Below are 17,594 nucleotides of genomic sequence, written 5' to 3'. Positions count from 1 at the left end.
TTTCACACCCAATTTAACGCATATGACCCTTAACTTTTCATTAATTACATATGTTCCCTAAACTTTTACATTTATCACAATTTAGTCCCTAATCTCAATATTCCAATTTTAATAAAATTCCCAAATATCCCAGGCTAGCCAAATTTTATTAAAAAATAGTAAAATCCTTAATTATTCAAAATTTACAAGAATTTCTTATAACTTTTAATATTTAATCAAATTAATCCTTTACTCAAAAACTAACAATTTACTTAATAAGCTAGTTTTTAATCAACAACTAACACTTCAATATCATCATTTAACATAAAAAATAACAAGGATTTCAAGGACAACATCTAAAATCTTTGTCAGTTTCAAAAACAAAGGTACAAGTTAGTTGGGCCTAATTGTAATGATCTCAAAAACATAAAAATTACAAGAAACGGGTTGGAAAATACTTACATGCAAGCAATGAACATAGTCGAACCTCAAGCTTGATAAAATTGGTGTTTTAGCACCTTAATTTTCAGTTTCTCTCTTGCGGAAGATGATGATACTAATTTTAATTAGTTTTCTTTAGTTTTGTTTTATTATATTACCATTTTACCTTTAGAATTAAACTTATAAATTAATAACTAAAAAGGCCCTTAACCGTCTATCCAAAATCTTATGGACTAATTACTTCATAAGTCCTCATTTATTTGATAGTTAACCTATCAAATCATTATAATTCAATTATGTCCAGATTTTGAACCTTTTACAACTTAGTCCTTTTTTCTTAATTTAACTAAGTAAACATTAAAATTTCTTCACCAAAACTTAATGCGACATTAATGTAACTTCATAAACATTGACTAAACCATAGAACATGACTTCACATATTGGAATTTGTGGTCTCGAAACCATTTTTTTGCTACCATTGAAAAATGAGATATGACAAGAAGAGCTAAGATTGGTGCTGAACATAAGGCCTCTTAAGTTGTTGGAAAACAACAGTGGCTTGATCAATCCAGTTCTAAGCATTCTTTTTTAGTAAACTTGTTAAGGGTTAAGTCATTGAGCCATAGTTTCTGATAAATCTTTCATAATACCCTGAAAGTCTCAAGAATCCCCTTAATTATTTGATAAATGTAGGAACTGGCTAGTTAGCTACGCACTCGATCTTATCCTGATCTATAGATATTGTTCCGTTGGAGATAATATGCCCCAAATACTCCACTTGTTAGTACCAAAGCAACATTTTCTCTGTTTAACAAACAATTTGTGCAGCCTTAAAATTAGAAACACTTCCTTAAGATGTAGCAAATGGTCAAGCCAAGAAGTGAAGTACACAAGTATGTCATTAAAGACAACTAGTACAATTTTCCTCAAAAGTGGCTTGACAATGACATTCATCAATCCTTAAAAAGTTGAAGGAACATTGGTGAGCCCAAAGAGCATCACCAAAAACTCATAATGACCGTCATGAGTCTCAAGGTAGTCTTGTGAATGTTTCTTTCACACATTCTGACTTGGTGGTAACTAGATCTCAAGTCTAACTTGGAGAAAACTCTAACCTTTGGAGAAAACTCTAACCTTCCTTAATTCATCCAAAAGCTCCTCAATTATGTAATAGGAAATCTATATTTGATGGTCAACTGGTTGAGTTGTCTAGTCTAAACAATTTTCAACTGGCATCTTTCTTCTTGACCATAAAAATTGGGGAGGTAAATGAACTATTGTTGCCTTTGATAATACCACATTAAAGTATCCCCTTAATCATTTTTTTTTTCATTTTATCCTTTTGCATAGTTGAGTACTTGTAAAGTTGAATTTTGACCACAACACATTGATCTTTAAGTGGTATTTTATGGTCTTAGAACCTAAATGGAGGTAAGCCAGGAGGAGCTCTAAATATATTAGCAAATTTATCCAGAACCAATTGTAATTCAACAGGATATACTACAGGAGTTGTTGTCAAAGTGACCTGATCTGACACAAGGTCCCAAATCTTGGCCTGCCATAGACAGACACTTAGCAGACTGGCCAGTAGACATCACCTAAATATGACCATGGAGGATACCCTTATTGGTGCAAGGAATACCACTGGAGGAGAATTGTATGGTCATGGACTAAAAAATTCTAATTAATTAACCCAAGAGACAAAAGCCACTGTATGCTCAAAACTACATCACATCCCTTCAAGGGTAAAACCATAATATCTGTAGTAAAAATCGAACCCTGAGTCTCCCATCGAACTCCCTTGCAAGTGCCCTTAGTAAACAAACACCTACCATTAGCCACAATCACCCTTAATTTCTATTGTTGCTAGATTGGTAAATTTAATCGAGCTATGAAACAAGTGTCTACAAAATTATGTGTACTCCTTGAATCCACTAGAAAAATGGCCTCAACTGCCCCAACCTTAGCCCTAAAAGGATAAGATAGGTCCTTAGGGTTGATCACCCTCTCCAAAAAAGTTCCAATTGCTCTAAACATTCTTGAAATTCATCCCTATCCTCCTCAGAAGGAGACTCCAACAACATTTGGTAGAGTTGGGCCACTATGATACTTGGCTCCGTACCAAAAACACAACCCCTTTTTGTTACTTGCCTTCCATAACAGTTGGACTCAGCCCTTTAAAATGCACCCTAGAGCCACCAGATCCCCCAGCCACAGAGTTGCTCCATTGCATAGAAGATCCAAATTGAGCAAAAGTGTAACGGCCCAAATTTCAGTGATATCAGAATAGTGATTTGAGATCAATAAATCCGACATGTAAGTTTAGTTATTAATAAGTAAAATTTAAGTGTGGTTTTAGAAATATTTTTTTAGTGAAATTATGAATTAAAGGAAATTTGTAGATAAAATGAGATGAAAAAACGAGGTACCGAGACCTCAAATTTATAAACTGAGCCATAAATATTTTTAAAAATATATATGGAGTGTTGATAAGTTAGTATTAAAGTTTCGTTAGGAAATTTTACCATTTTGATAGTTAATGGAAGAACAAGAACTAAATTAAATAATATGTAAAACTATAGGAAGTGATTAAATAGCTTAAATAATAAATAAGAGGGACTCAAAGAGCAAATTGGCCCAAAATAAAATTGACTGGACGGTTAGGTGAGTATTAGCTGAGAAATGGTGTGAACTAAGGGTAAATTGGTAATTTAGTTAAAATTTAATAGTTAAAATTTGAATTAAATTATGAAATCTAGAAGTTTCTTTATGTTTCATCATCCTCTCCAGCAAAAACACCATTAAGGGTTTTCTTAAGTTGGTCTCTCATATTTTTTACTACATGTAATCTCAATTCTTGATTATTTCTTGTAATTTTTGTGATTTTGAGACTTTTACAACTAGGTCCTATTATCTAATCCATTAGTTTTTGCTTTTATGAATGATTTAAAAAGTTTCCATGAGTAAGAGCTGAAAGTTTATGATGATTTAGTATGGAATTGGGGTTCTAATTTTATTATATGATGATTTTAGGAAGAGATTTTTTATAGGAGTTGATTTTTAGGACCTAATTGTGAAAGTTGTTGTAATTAGGGTTTTATGTTGAAAATTTGTGCGTCAAAGACTGTGAAATAGATTATAATGTTTAAATAAAGTGTTATTTGAGAGAAATTAGTTCAATTGATGAATAAATTGAATAGGGACTAAATGTAACAATTTAGAAAGTTTTGGGGTAAAAGTGTAATTTTGAAAATTAAAGAGCATAAATTTTGAAATAGAATATAATTGAATTAGATGCTAATGAGGGAATGATTTTATAATTATAAATCAAGAAAACGAAGTGAATCGTGGAAATGAGAAATTACAGAATAGTCCCTGAAAATTCTACGACTTTTGCAAATCATCCCAGGTAAGTTCATATGGAAAAGTTTAATGTTTTATTATGAAAATATTATGATTACTAAGGTAACTTATTGTAGATGAACACTATCAAATTGTATTAATTATCAAATGATATTTAACTAAAAGTGCAAATTAGTAGGAACAATGGTTTTGAGTGCTTTCATTCAATGGACATGATGAATTTGACGAAATAGATGTGATATGTGCGCCCGTATAAGACCATAGCTGGGCTATGGCATCGATACTTTGTGATATGTACTATCTTATAAGACCATGGTTGGGCTATGGCATCGGTATGATGTGATTATGTGCCTCCGTATAAGACCATATCTGAAATATGGCATCGGTATAATATGTGATCCGTGTAAGACCATGGCAGGGTTATGGCTTCGGTGTGTGATATGTGACTATGTGCAAGTCCATGTTTTACTATGGCAATGTGATAATGAAGCACTCAATTCCATTATTGTTCCCTAATTTAACTATGGAAGTAAATGAGAAATGGGCCCATAAGAGTTAAATTCGTGAATAGCAGCATAGAAATTATTCAAATGAGCTTATTGATGATTTTGTGATTTACAGGAAGAATTAGTTAAATTAAAAGTTATACGATTATGTACAATGTTCGGTAAGATTTATGTTCTTATGCCTATGAGCTTACTAAACTTCTATAAGTTTACTTGTGTATGTTATTTGTTTTGTAGATTGACTTATATACATACGAATGATCGGATCTACATCGAGTATCACACTATCCAGATTTATTCCGGTAGATTTTGTTAAACAACTTTTTGATTTATATGGCATATATAGGGGTTGATTTGATAACGTAATTATATGAATGATTAAGTATATAAGTAAGTTGAATGTAATGTTTGTGTTTGAAAATGAAATATACATGTTTTGCCTTGAAATAATTGATTGGTTGGACTCTATTAGTGTATAAATGTGATTTAGTGCAGGTGATATCAAAAAGTGTGAGAAATGTGGCCTTAAAAGGCCTATTTTTGTTCACACGGGTAGACACACAGCTTACCACATGGGATGTGATAAAGCCGTATGTCCCCTGCAACCTAAAAATGAGAAACAAAATGTCTAGTTTTGGGCACATGACCTAGCACATAGGCGTGTGGCTTGGCCGTGTGACTCACACGAGATTCAACATGGCCATGTGATGCAACCGTGTGAAGTCCGCACCTTAATTGTGAAATTTAATTATCACATGGCCTAGCAACACGGGCATGTGCTTAGGCCATGTGACTTGAATTTCTTCTTGAATGTAAGTTAGAGAGCTCCACGGGCTTGGGACACAGGCGTGGGTAACCACATGGCCTACCCACACGGGCATGTCCCTATTCACACGGGCGTGTGGCCCTGTTTCAAGATAAAATTTTCTTAAGTTATCTCAAAACTTTTAAAGTTTTCGATTTGGTCCCGGACTATTTCTAACGAATATTTTAGGCCTCGTAGGCCTGTATAAGGGACTTTAAGCATGTGTTTGAATAATATTTAATTTGGAATGAAGTTTTATGATCACGATTTCTGTATTTTTATTGTGTTTAAGTCTGGTAATGTATTGTACCCTGTTCCGACATTAAATACGGGTAAGGGGTGTTACAAAAAGTGTTTGGCTTGCTAAGAGCAGGAAAATGTAACACATGGAATCAAAATTAATTACTACAAAGATGGAATCGGTGAGATTGAAATACGGATTTGAGAATGGAATCGATGTTGGGGCGGTGGGATCAAAAGGCAGTTTATCACTAGGGTGGAAGGGGAATTCGTTGATTCGCCTCAAGTCTTTTTCATCGTTTCATATTGATGTCGATGTTCAAGATGTTGAATGTGATACTACTTGGCATTTAATGGGTTTTTACGGGAACCCAGAAAAAAAGAATAGAAGGGAGTCTTGGGAATTACTTAGGCATTTGGGGCAAGATCAAAAGATCCATTGGATTGTCCTGGGGGATTTTAATGAGATTGTGAGCTCTTTTGAAAAGAAAGGAGGACGACTACGAGCTGATCATCAGATGCATGATTTTCGAATGGCATTGGAAGATTGTGGACTCAATGACCTTGGCTACATTGGAAGGTGGTTTACGTGGGAGAGAGGAAGATTTTTCTCTACAAATATAAGGGAGAGGCTGGACCGGAGTGTTGCGACTTTGAATTGGATTAATATTTGTCCTAATTACCAAGTTGAACACTTAAATCATTCATTCTCAGACCATTGCTCGATTTTACTGGATGCTTTTGAAAATCAGAGGAAAAACACGTCTTCAGATGTTTTTCGATTTGAAGCTAGTTAGTGTTTGGATAATTCTTTGGAGGGAGAAATTCAAAGAAGTTGGGGAGAAACAGCTGGAAGTATCCTTGGTAAGCTTAGGGGTCTTGGACAACATCTTCAGAAATAGAGCAGAATCAGATTTAGAGAATCAAAGAGAAGTCGTTTGGAACTGGAGGAAAAATTAAATTGCCTTTATGATCGGGATCCAACTTATGAAGTTCTTGCTGAAATTACAGATGTACAGGTGGGACTTAATCTTCAGGCTGATCAGGAAGAATTATTTTGGGAGCAACGAGCTCGAGTTAACTGGCTGAAAAATAGAGATAGAAATATCAGCTTTTTTCATAAAATGGCTGTTCAACGGCAGAATCACGGTCGAATTAATGAATTAGAAGGGATGAATGGCACAAGGGCTCATATAACAGAGGAGATGTTAAAACTATCTTCGAATTTTTTCGAAGATTTATTCTCGGCCTTTGAAATTGGAGCAGATGAGCGTGTTTTTGGGCTAGTGGAAAAACAAATCACTGATTATATGAATGATTCTCTACTTCAACAATTTACGGAGGAGGAAATCGCATGTGCTGTTAAGATGATGGAACCATTGAAAGCCCCCAGAAGTGATGGGTTTCCAGCAATTTTCTTTCAAAGGTACTAGAAAATTATTGGTCTTGAAATGTCTAACTATTGCTTATCTATTTTGAATGGTAAATCTGAGATTGAAACCATTAATAAAACCCATATTTTTTTAATTCCTAAAGTTGATAAATCGAAAAATCTCTCTCAATTTAGACCCATAAGCCTTTATAATGTTGTTTACAAAATTATCGCGAAAGTCTTGGTGAATCGTATGAGTACTATTTTGGGAAGTTGTATTAATGAAGTTCAAAGGGCTTTCCTTTTAGGAAGACATATTTTGGATAATGTTCTTATTGCTTATGAGGTGCTTCATTCTTTAAAAATGAAGAAGAAAGGAAAAAAAGGGGAATTTTGAGCTGAAACTTGATATAAGTAAAGCGTACGATCGTGTTGAATGGAATTTTTTGGATAGAATAATGAATCATTTAGGGTTTCATGCGGACTAGATTGTTCTTGTCATGAGATATGTTTACTCGGTTTCTTATTCCGTGAATCTTAATGGGTCGAGCAATGAATGGTTTTCACCTTCGAGAGGTTTAAGCCAAGGTGATCCTCTTAGTCCCTATCTCTTTTTTGTTTGTACTGGATTCTCAACTCTTATTGAAGAAGCTAAGCAAAAGGGGTTGATGAGGGGAGTTCCTATTGAAAGAGAAAGATTCTCGATAAACCATTTATTTTTTGCGGATGATTGTATTCTTTTTGGGGACGCATCTGTTGAAGGGGCTAAGGTGGTGGGTGATGTTATAAAGGAGTATGAGACAATTTCAGGCCAAAGGGTGAATTTTGAAAAATCTTTGATATACTTCAAGGCTAATGTTAATGTCAATATCAATGATAGCATCACTACTACATTGGGAGTAAGGGTTGCTTCAAAGCCGAAGAAATATTTAGGGTTGCCAATGATGGTTAGACGTAAGAAGAGTTGGTCTTTTGCTAATTTTATTGACCGGTTCAGAAGACGCATAGATGGCTAAATTTTACGCTATTTATCGATGGGGGGAAAAGAATTTTTCGTCAAATCAATCCTACAATCTATCCTAGTTTACGCAATGCAATGTTTTGAATTGCCTAAACTCTTATGTAGGAAGCTTGAAGATATTATGAATAAATTTTGGTGGGCTAATAATAAATCGCTGAAGGGTATTCATTGGAGCAATTGGGATGTTTTGTGTAAACCAAAGAGTGTTGGTGGGTTGGGTTTCAAAAATATGCATTTGTTTAATAAATCGTTATTAGCAAAGCAAGTGTGGCGTCTTTTATCCCAGCCCAATTGTCTTTTAGCCAAAGTCCTTAAAGCTCGTTATTATCCACATTCAGATATTTTATCAGCCAAGATAGGTTCTTACACTTCGTTTACCTAGCGGAGCATTTGCAACGCTCGTGATTTGATTGCTAATGGAGTTTTGTGAAGAATCTGCAACGGCGTTAAGGTAAACATTTCAATGATCCTTGGTTGCCTGGAGTGGAAAACAACAGAATATCAGGGTAACGTATAAATCCAAGATGGACGACAGTAAATCAATTAATTGAATCTGAGACAAGCACCTGAAATAAGGGACTTATTTATAGCCTTGTGAATGAAGATCATGCGCAACCTATTATTTCCATCCCAATTTCTGAGACTTAAACGGAGGATTTGCTGGTGTAGAAGTATGAGGGGTCTGGAGAGTATTCAGTGAAAAGTGGTTATAGAGTTCTTGCTACTGACTACTTACAGAACATCAACTACATCAACTCTACTGCTGATATCTACAAGATTTTTTACAAGTCTTTGTGGTCTATTAACATCTCGGAGAAAATTAAAATACATATCTGGAGATTGCTTAATAATTATTTGCCTCACTACAGTAATATATTATTAAGAAAGTTGAGGAATGATTCTGTCTGTCCTCTTTGCAAAGAAGCGTCAGAAGACATTGATCATCTGTTGTGGTCTTGTAGTCTTCTTCAGGGTGTATGGGCTTCCCTTCAAATTAAAACTGCTCCTGTTGATAACACCTCCAACTACAAGATTCACTTTGTCAAAACTTTTATAGTAGCAGATGATCAAAGCAAACAAATTATTGCAATTTCTATTTAGACCATGTGGTATAGGAGAAATCAATTGATTCATGAAGGTGCCAAATTTTCTCTACAGGAAGTGCTTGGGTTCATTCGTGGTTATGTTCAGGAAGTAAATCTTTGCAAAGAGAAACTCGATGGTTCTGATGGTTTTCTGAGAAAAAGGGCATTAGAGGTCTCCAGTTTTGAGTTTCATCAAGATTAATTTTGACGCTACCTTTCAAAGAGATTCTAGAACTTCTACAATAGCAGTTTTAGCCAGAGATTCTAGAGGTGAAATTAGAGGAGCTGAAACTTATCTGATAGAGGATGTTGCTGATGCGTTCATTGTTGAAGCACGGGCATGTGAAAGGTCGTTACTGTTCACGCGAATGATGGGTTTCTGGTGCCTAGTCGTAGAAGGGGATTCTTTGACAGTTATCAAAAAGCTACAAGCAAGGGTAGAAGATAAATCGATCCTCAGACCTATTATCCATCACATTCGAGATTTAGAACATTATTTTGAAAAGGTAGTTTACCTTTTTGTTCCTCATTCTGTTAATGATGTAGCCCATACCTTGGCAGCGGAAGGGCGAAGAAGCCAAAGATCTGAATTTGGGGTTGATGGAGTTTCAGCTTCAGTAACGTGGTCTGTGGAAAGGGACTGGAGGAGCTGGATGCAGACAAATCAAAGACTGTCATAGTTTGTGTGAAAAAAATAAAATAAAAAATAAAAAACACAAAAAATTTACGTGGAAACCCTTTCGGGAAAAAACCACGGGCAGAGGAGAAGAAAATTCACTATGTCGAAAAATTGAATCAATACAAGAGGAATAGACTATGTCTATTTATAGGCTTGTAAAGCCATATTCTAGTAGGATTGAAACACCTTATCCTAATCAATATAAAATAGATGAAGTTTAATAAGGTTTAAAAAACCTTATTCTAAAATAAAATAAAATAAGTCTAGTTCTATATGGATTTTACTTTTATTTTATTTTCCATCGTATTTTATTTAAATAAGAATTTGGGTCACTTAATTCTAACAATCTTCACCTTGACACAAATTCTCAATGAACAAGTTCTTCATCGCGAACTTTCAATAAACAAGTTCTCCACCTCTTCCATAAAACCCCTTAAGGGTTTAACTTCAACAATGAACACCAACCAAGTCTAAGCAATGCTCAAACTTGGTTATAGGAAGTGACTTAGTCATCATATCTGCAGGATTTTCATGAGTTCTAATTTTGCTCACAATAATATCACCACGAGCAATAATATCACGAACAAAATGATACCGAACATCAATGTGTTTTGTTTTCTCATGAAACATTTGATCTTTTGTAAGAAGGATGGCACTCTGACTATCACAAAATACTGTGCTGATTTGAAGGTCTTCATTGAGTTCACTGAAAAGTCCCTTCAACCAAATAGCTTCTTTACAAGCCTCAGTAATCGCCATGTACTCAGCTTCAGTGGTAGACATAGCGACTGTAGACTGCAAAGTGGCTTTCCAACTGATTGCATAACCTCCGATTGTAAAGACATAACCTGTGAGAGATCTTTTTTTATCAAGGTCTCCAGCGAAATCAGCATCAACATACCCTATGACTCTATCTTTAGTTCTTCCAAACTGTAAGCAAACATCAGTAGTACCTCGTAAGTATCTTAGAATCCATGAATCGCTTTTGTTGTTCTTTACCAGGATTCGCCATGTATCGCTAACTGGATCTTGACGCATATGATAAATTTGGACGTGAACAAACCATAGCATACATGAGAGATCCCACTGCACTAAAGTATGGAACATGTGACATGTACTCAATCTCATCAACTGATTGTGGAGACAAAACTGATGAAAGTCTGAAATGGGCTGCTAAAGGAGTACTAACAGGCTTAGCACTCTGCATATTGAACCTGCAAAGAACTTTCTCAATGTACCCCTTCTGATTTAGGTACAATTTACTAGTTTTTCTATCTCTGATAATCTCCATTCCAAGTATCTTCTTTGCTGGTCCTAAATCTTTCATCTCAAATTCTTTACTTAGTTGGGTTTTGACATTTCTTATCTCTCCTTTATCTTTTGCTGCTATCAACATGTCATCAACATAAAGAAGTAGATACACAAAAGAACCATCACTGTTTTTCTTAAAGTAAACACAACTGTCAAAACTACTTCTTTTGAAATCATGAGAAGTCATAAAGGAATCAAACCTCTTGTACCACTGTCTTGGTGACTATTTCAAACCGTAAAGGGACTTTTTCAACAAGCAAACATAGTTCTCTTTTTCTGAGACTATAAAACCTTCTGGTTGTTGCATGTAAATATCCTCCTCAAGTTCTCCATGTAGAAATACAGTTTTTACATCTAACTGCTCAAGCTCCAAATCATGCATGGCCACAATACCAAGCAAAGCTCGAATCGAACTATGCTTAACAACTGGAGAGAACACATCTGTGAAGTCCACTCCTGGAATTTGACTGTAACCCTTTGCAACAAGCCTTGCTATATATCTGGGTTCTTCAACTCCTAGAGTCCCTTCTTTCCTTTTAAACACCCATTTACAACGAACAACCTTTTTACCTTTAGGAAGTTTTACAAGGTCCCATGTTCTGTTTTTGTGGAGTGATTCCATCTCTTCTTGCATAGCAAACATCCACTTTTCTGAGTCTTCACAGCTAACCGCCTCAGAATAATTAGATGGCTCTTGATTTGCATTTATATCTTCAGCCACATTTAAAGCATAAGCAACTAGATCAGCCTCGGCATACTTCTTTGGAGGTTTAATTTCTCTTCTAGTTCTATTTTTCGTGATAGAGTATTATGGTGAAGAAGCAACTCTATTCTCAACTTTTATTCTGGCTTGAGGAGTTGACTTTGTATTAATTTAATCTCCACCTGCTTTTAATTTTCTTTATTGAAAGATTCTTTAAGAGATAAGTTAGGTAGCATAGCAGTTTCATCAAAAACAACATCTCTGCTAATCACAACTTTTCTATTTTCAGGACACCATAACTTATACCCTTTTTACACTAGCTTTATAACCAATAAAAACGCATTTAATGGATCTCGGTTCCAATTTTCCATTATCAACATGAGCATACGCAGGACACTCAAAAATCTTTAAATCAGAATAATTAACAAGATTACCAGACCATACCTCTTGTGGAGTCTTTTTCTCAATTGCAACGGATGGAGATCGGTTGATTAAAAAACATGCAGTAGAGCTGCTTCTGCCCAAAATGACTTCGATAAGTTGGCATTTGACAACATACATCAAACCTTCTCCATGATCGTTCTGTTCATTTATTCTGCAACGCCGTTTTGCTGTGGAGTATGACGAACTATCAAGTGTCTCATGATCCCTTCTGACTTGCACAATCTATTAAACTCATCAGAACAGAACTCTAAGCCATTGTCTGTGCGGAGGTATTTTATCTATTTTCTCATCTATTTTTCAATCATAATTTTCCAAGACTTAACTGCGGAAAACACATCGCTTTTCTGCTTTAGGAAGAACGCCCAAACTTTTCTGGAAAAATCATCAATAAAGGCTAGCATATAATTAGCTCCACCTCTCGAAGACACTCTGGATGGCCCCTACAGATCAAAATGAATATACTTCAATATTCCCTTCGTGTTATGGATTCCTCTAGTGAATCGAACTCTCTTTTGCTTCCCAAAAACACAGTGCTCACAGAAATTTAGTTTGCAAATTCCTTACCCATCAAGAAGTCCTCTTTTACTCAATTCTACCATGCCATTCTCACTCATATGCCCTAGGCGCATATGCCAAAGTTTAGTAATATCATCATCTGACAAGGAAGAGGAAGCGACAGTTGCATCACTCGTAACAGTAGAACTCTGCAAAACATATAACTTGTAAGTTTTTCTTTGCCCTTTCATCACAACAAGGGAACCTTTGGAAATCTTTAAAATCCCACTTTCAGCTGTATATCTGTACCCTTTTGAATCAAGAGTACTCAACGAAATTAAATTTCTCTTCAATTCTGGAACATGTCGTACCTCACTAAATGTTCTAACAACTCCATCAAACATCTTAACTTTAACTGTTCCAACACCTGCGATTTTACACGAAGCATTATTTCCCATCAAAACAACACCTTCAGATACTGTTTCGTAAGTTATAAACTAATCCCGATTGGGACTCATGTGGAAGGTGCAGCCTGAATCAAGTATCCATTCCTCGCTTACTTTAGAATCGTTGATAGAAGCAACTAGAAGTTCACCATCATTGTAATCTTCTACAACATCGCCTTCAATAGGAATTTTTCGGTTGTTTTCCTTTGACTCATGACCTCCTTTTAATCTTATTTTGTAGCTTATAGCACTCGATTTAATGTGCCCTTTCTTCTTGCAGAAGTTACAAGTTTTACCTCTGTTTGAAGACTTCGATCTACCTTTAGATTTACCACGAGGATTCCGTTTCTGTGTCCTACCACGATCATCATCAGCATTCCGATCTTGTCTCCCACGAACAATGAGACCCTCTCCCTGAGAGTCGGGTTTAACCACAAGATGCTTTATCTTATCATACAAGGTTAAAGAACCATAAACCTCATCAACTGTGAGAGACTCGCAGCTATATAAAATCGTGTCTCTAAAGGTTGAATAAGATGGGGGCAACGAACAAAGTAGAATCAACCCTAGATCTTCCTTATCATACTGAACCTCCATGGCCTCCAAGTTTGAGAGAATTTCTTTAAACACTGTTAAGTGTTCGTGTACAGACGCACCTTCCTCCAAACGATGAGCATAAAGACGTTGCTTCATATGCAACTTGTTTGTTAGAGTTTTCGACATACATATTTGTTCTAGCCTCTTCCATAATGCAGCAGCAGTCTTCTCTTTCATCACATCCTGCAAAATTTCGTTAGACAAATGCAGATGTAATTGTGTTAACGCCTTTCGATCCTTATACTTCTTCTCTTCATCTGTTAATGTTGAAAGCATCTTATCTATCCCTAGCAGGGCATCCTCCAGATCCATCTGCGCAAGAACTGCTTGCATCTTAATCTGCCACAATGCAAATCTGGTGTTGCGATCCAACAGCGGAATTTCATACTTCAAAGACGCCATTACCGTGATCGAGATGAATAACCCGGAAGCTCTGATACTAATTTGAGAAAAAATAAAATAAAATAAAATAAAAATAAAGAACACACAAATTTTACGTGGAAACCCTTTCGGGAAAAAACCACGGGCAGAGGAGAAGAAAATTCACTATGTCGAAAAATTGAATCAATACAAGAGAAATAGACTATGTCTATTTATAGGCTTGTAAAGCCATATTCTAGTAGGATTGAAACACCTTATCCTAATCAATATAAAATAGATGAAGTTTAATAAGGTTTAAAAAACCTTATTCTAAAATAAAATAAAAGAAGTCTAGTTCTATATGGATTTTACTTTTATTTTATTTTCCATCGTATTTTATTTAAATAAGAATTTGGGTCACTTAATTCTAACAGTTTGCTTTGTAGTGGAGAAGGTTCTCTGAATCTCCATGACTGGTTTCAAAGCACTTGGGTTTTCCTCTCAAATCTGAATCATTTTTATAAGGAGAAGGAAGCTGTTTTTAGCTGGTATTTGTGGATGTTCTCTTTTTTGTTTGAAGGCCAGAGTGGGTTTTGTTTTTTTCTTTTTTGGTTTTTAGAATGTTTTTATGTGAGCACTTATGGTTTTAGACGTTTGGTCTGTTTCTTTTTTGTTTTTCTTGCTGTTTGTTTTTATTATTTTACTTGTCCAGTGATATTTGTCTTTTCTGCTTTATTTTGATGTAACCACCTGGCACTTCGAGCCTATGCTAATAATATCAGTCTTTTCATTCAAAAAAAAAAGAAACTTTAGCTAACAAAGAATCCCTTTTTAAGAGGTTGACCTAAGATGCTCTCCGCTTGCCTAGCAATGTGAAACCCTTCTACAAGAAATTGAGGCATAAACAATTGTAAGTATTGGCTAATTTCAAGTTTTAGATTACTTACAAAGATACTTAAGGCATATGGTTCAGGAAGTGGCAATTGATTCAGTAGGCTGACAAACTGATCATGAAATTGCTTTATTGTCCCTTATTATTTCAAAGTCACCAACTCAGCTGTAGGATCTTTGAAGATGCTAGATCCAAACCGTTCCCTCATACTATGAGCATAACAATCCCAATCCAACAAGTGAAGCTCTCCGTGTTTTGGGGCATAGAAGTGATGCTAGTCCAAAACTCTCCCTTCCAAATGCATCATGATGGTCCAAATCTTGTCACTTCAGCCACTCCTTCAACCACAAAATATTGTTCAAGCTTTGACCATCAACCTCTGAAGTTAGATCCATCAAATCGTGGGCAATATAGTCTATATGAACGATCTAATAAGGTTCCATCGTAGGATTGAGGCAAGTTAGTCACGCCAATAATAACTAATGGCAAAGGCACCTCCAAAGGGTCCTTAGGAGGAAATCCAGGTGGTGGCCCTCCCAAGATGCCTTTGCCTTTTGTTTGTGTTGTTGTAATTACGTTGTTGGAAGAGTTTGAATTGCCAAAATATTGCTAACAAAGGTTATGAAGTTCCAAATGCATCTCACACTTAAACTCGTGCTTGAATTCCTATAGCTGAGCCTCGAGCTTTACTTCCACCTTAGCATCAAGTTGAGACAACTCTTCTTGGATCTTTATCATCTCCTACTACAACACACCCACGTCCTTCTATAACCGCATAGTAACACCCTCCTCGGCCATCGAGAAATGTTGAAACTCTGATACCTTTGATAAACATAAAACCATAAAAGAGAGGAACAAGAGAAGAAAAAGAGAGAGAATCAGAAAAGAAAGAAAAGGGAGAAACTTAATGAAAATTGTGATAACTAATTGCATAACCTCCCACCCAAAATACAACTGAAAATATCTGGAAAAGAAAAGAAATAAAAACAGTTTAAAAATTGTTAAAACTAACGGTATGGATGCTACACAAAAACGCCCTGTTTTCATTAAAGCTTGTTGCGCACCTTTTCATTAATTCAAACTAAAATGCACCATTTGCCCCTTTTCCTCTTTTAAGTTTTCATATCTTAGATTTAAACCGTATCATTTTGTATTTTGTGTGAAGTTGATAGCTGATATTAGCTCTCTACTTCTTTAATATATACAGACAAAGGGAACCAAGATTTCCGGTATTGTTTGAAAATCTGGAATGTGCTCCATTTAGATTTATAAAGGTGTATCGTTTCCGATGTGCTTGATTCATTGTTTTAATAATTATAGAAAAAGGAAAGTAGATGTTCAAATTCTTGAAAATGCGTTGTTTTAATAATAGGTAGATCAAATGCCTGCTTACAGTATTGAACTTCAATGTTCTTATGGATAAACGAGGTCCGATATTCAGCTTTCGCTCTGACGGTCCTGGCCTTACCTGGCTTTGGAGCATTGAATACTTATCAAGCTTCCCCCATCTACATCTTTCGATTGTACCCGGTATGGACAAATATAAATCTGTTGATGTTTGTTGACCCACTTTTTCTCTCTTCTTTCAGACTTGATCAATCGGCTCCAGTATCTCCAGATGAATCAGGGAAAAATACAACCGAAAGGGTCGCATTAAGATGTTTAGAGGAGCTAATTGTCCCCGAAAATGGTGTCTGACATGTTGCTCCTCCTGATTCAAGAGTTAAGTTTGATATTTCAGTTCTCCAACAAATATTGCAGGAGGTAAAATTATACACCATTCATATTCCCATCTCAGCATTGCTTTATGAACTTCAGGTTGTTTTGAAATACATTGCAAGTTACAAATGTCTTTGTTTATCAGGTCTCATTTTCGAAACTGAAAAAGGCTGGACCCGAGCTTTTGAGATGGGATGTTCAACCCTTTATTATGCATAAAAAGGCCCTCTTACCTAAATGTTCATTAGAACAAGTCAGAATTTCATGTCTTTGTTTCTGTTGCAATGATGAGAAATGGGGTATCAATCTTCATTCATTTAGTTTCTTTTAGCGCTCATGTTTTTATTTATTTATCATTACTTTCTTGACCCTTTTTCAAACAGTTGAAAGGTGATATAAAGAAGTTTGATTGCTTGCATGGTGATAAGCAGATGGAAGATGAGTCAGGAATTACTATTAAAGTTACTAAAATAGACGGTTGTCATTTGGGACATGATTCTCAAGCAGGTGAAGGTGAAGAAGATGTGCATGTTGCCACAAGGACCTTTGAGCATCCTTGTATGGATCAGCTATATGAAAATGAAGATGAGCGGCTTAATATTGCCATAAAGAGGAGTCTTTTCTTAAGTTCGCAGAGCAGACCAAGTAAAAATCCTGTTGGGAAAGCTGGCCCTACAAAACAGAACTTATGTGTCAAGTGTAACCTAAGCGGCAAGGTTTTGATCTGTGGTTCTAGTGATCTGCAGTCGCGGTTCACAGAAGCTGCATGGGTTCTACTGCAAGATATGACGATAAGGGCAACTTCTTGTGCCCTTTCTGTGCTTGTTCTCTTTCCAACTCAAAGTATTTGGAAGGCAAGGACAGGATCATCTTGGCAAGGAAGCATGTAGTTGCACTCGTGGAGCTTTGTTAAAAAAAACTTGCTGGTAAACAGAGGAACCGGGATACCATGCCAGCAAAATCCTCGCCAAAATATGGAGATTGATGATTCTAGTTATGTTGAAAATGGTGCATTGCCAAAGGGTTGGGACTTAACTCAGTGGTGTCCAGTTTCTAACTCATGTATATTTTGTTGAGGATCTTCTTCCTCCTTTGAACATTTCCTACAACTTAAATCACAAAGCACCATTATAGGG

The sequence above is a fragment of the Gossypium arboreum genome, chromosome 12, assembly GCF_025698485.1.
Source record: "Gossypium arboreum isolate Shixiya-1 chromosome 12, ASM2569848v2, whole genome shotgun sequence".
Classification (NCBI taxonomy): Eukaryota; Viridiplantae; Streptophyta; class Magnoliopsida; order Malvales; family Malvaceae; genus Gossypium; species Gossypium arboreum.
This window is presented reverse-complemented; position numbering follows the sequence as displayed.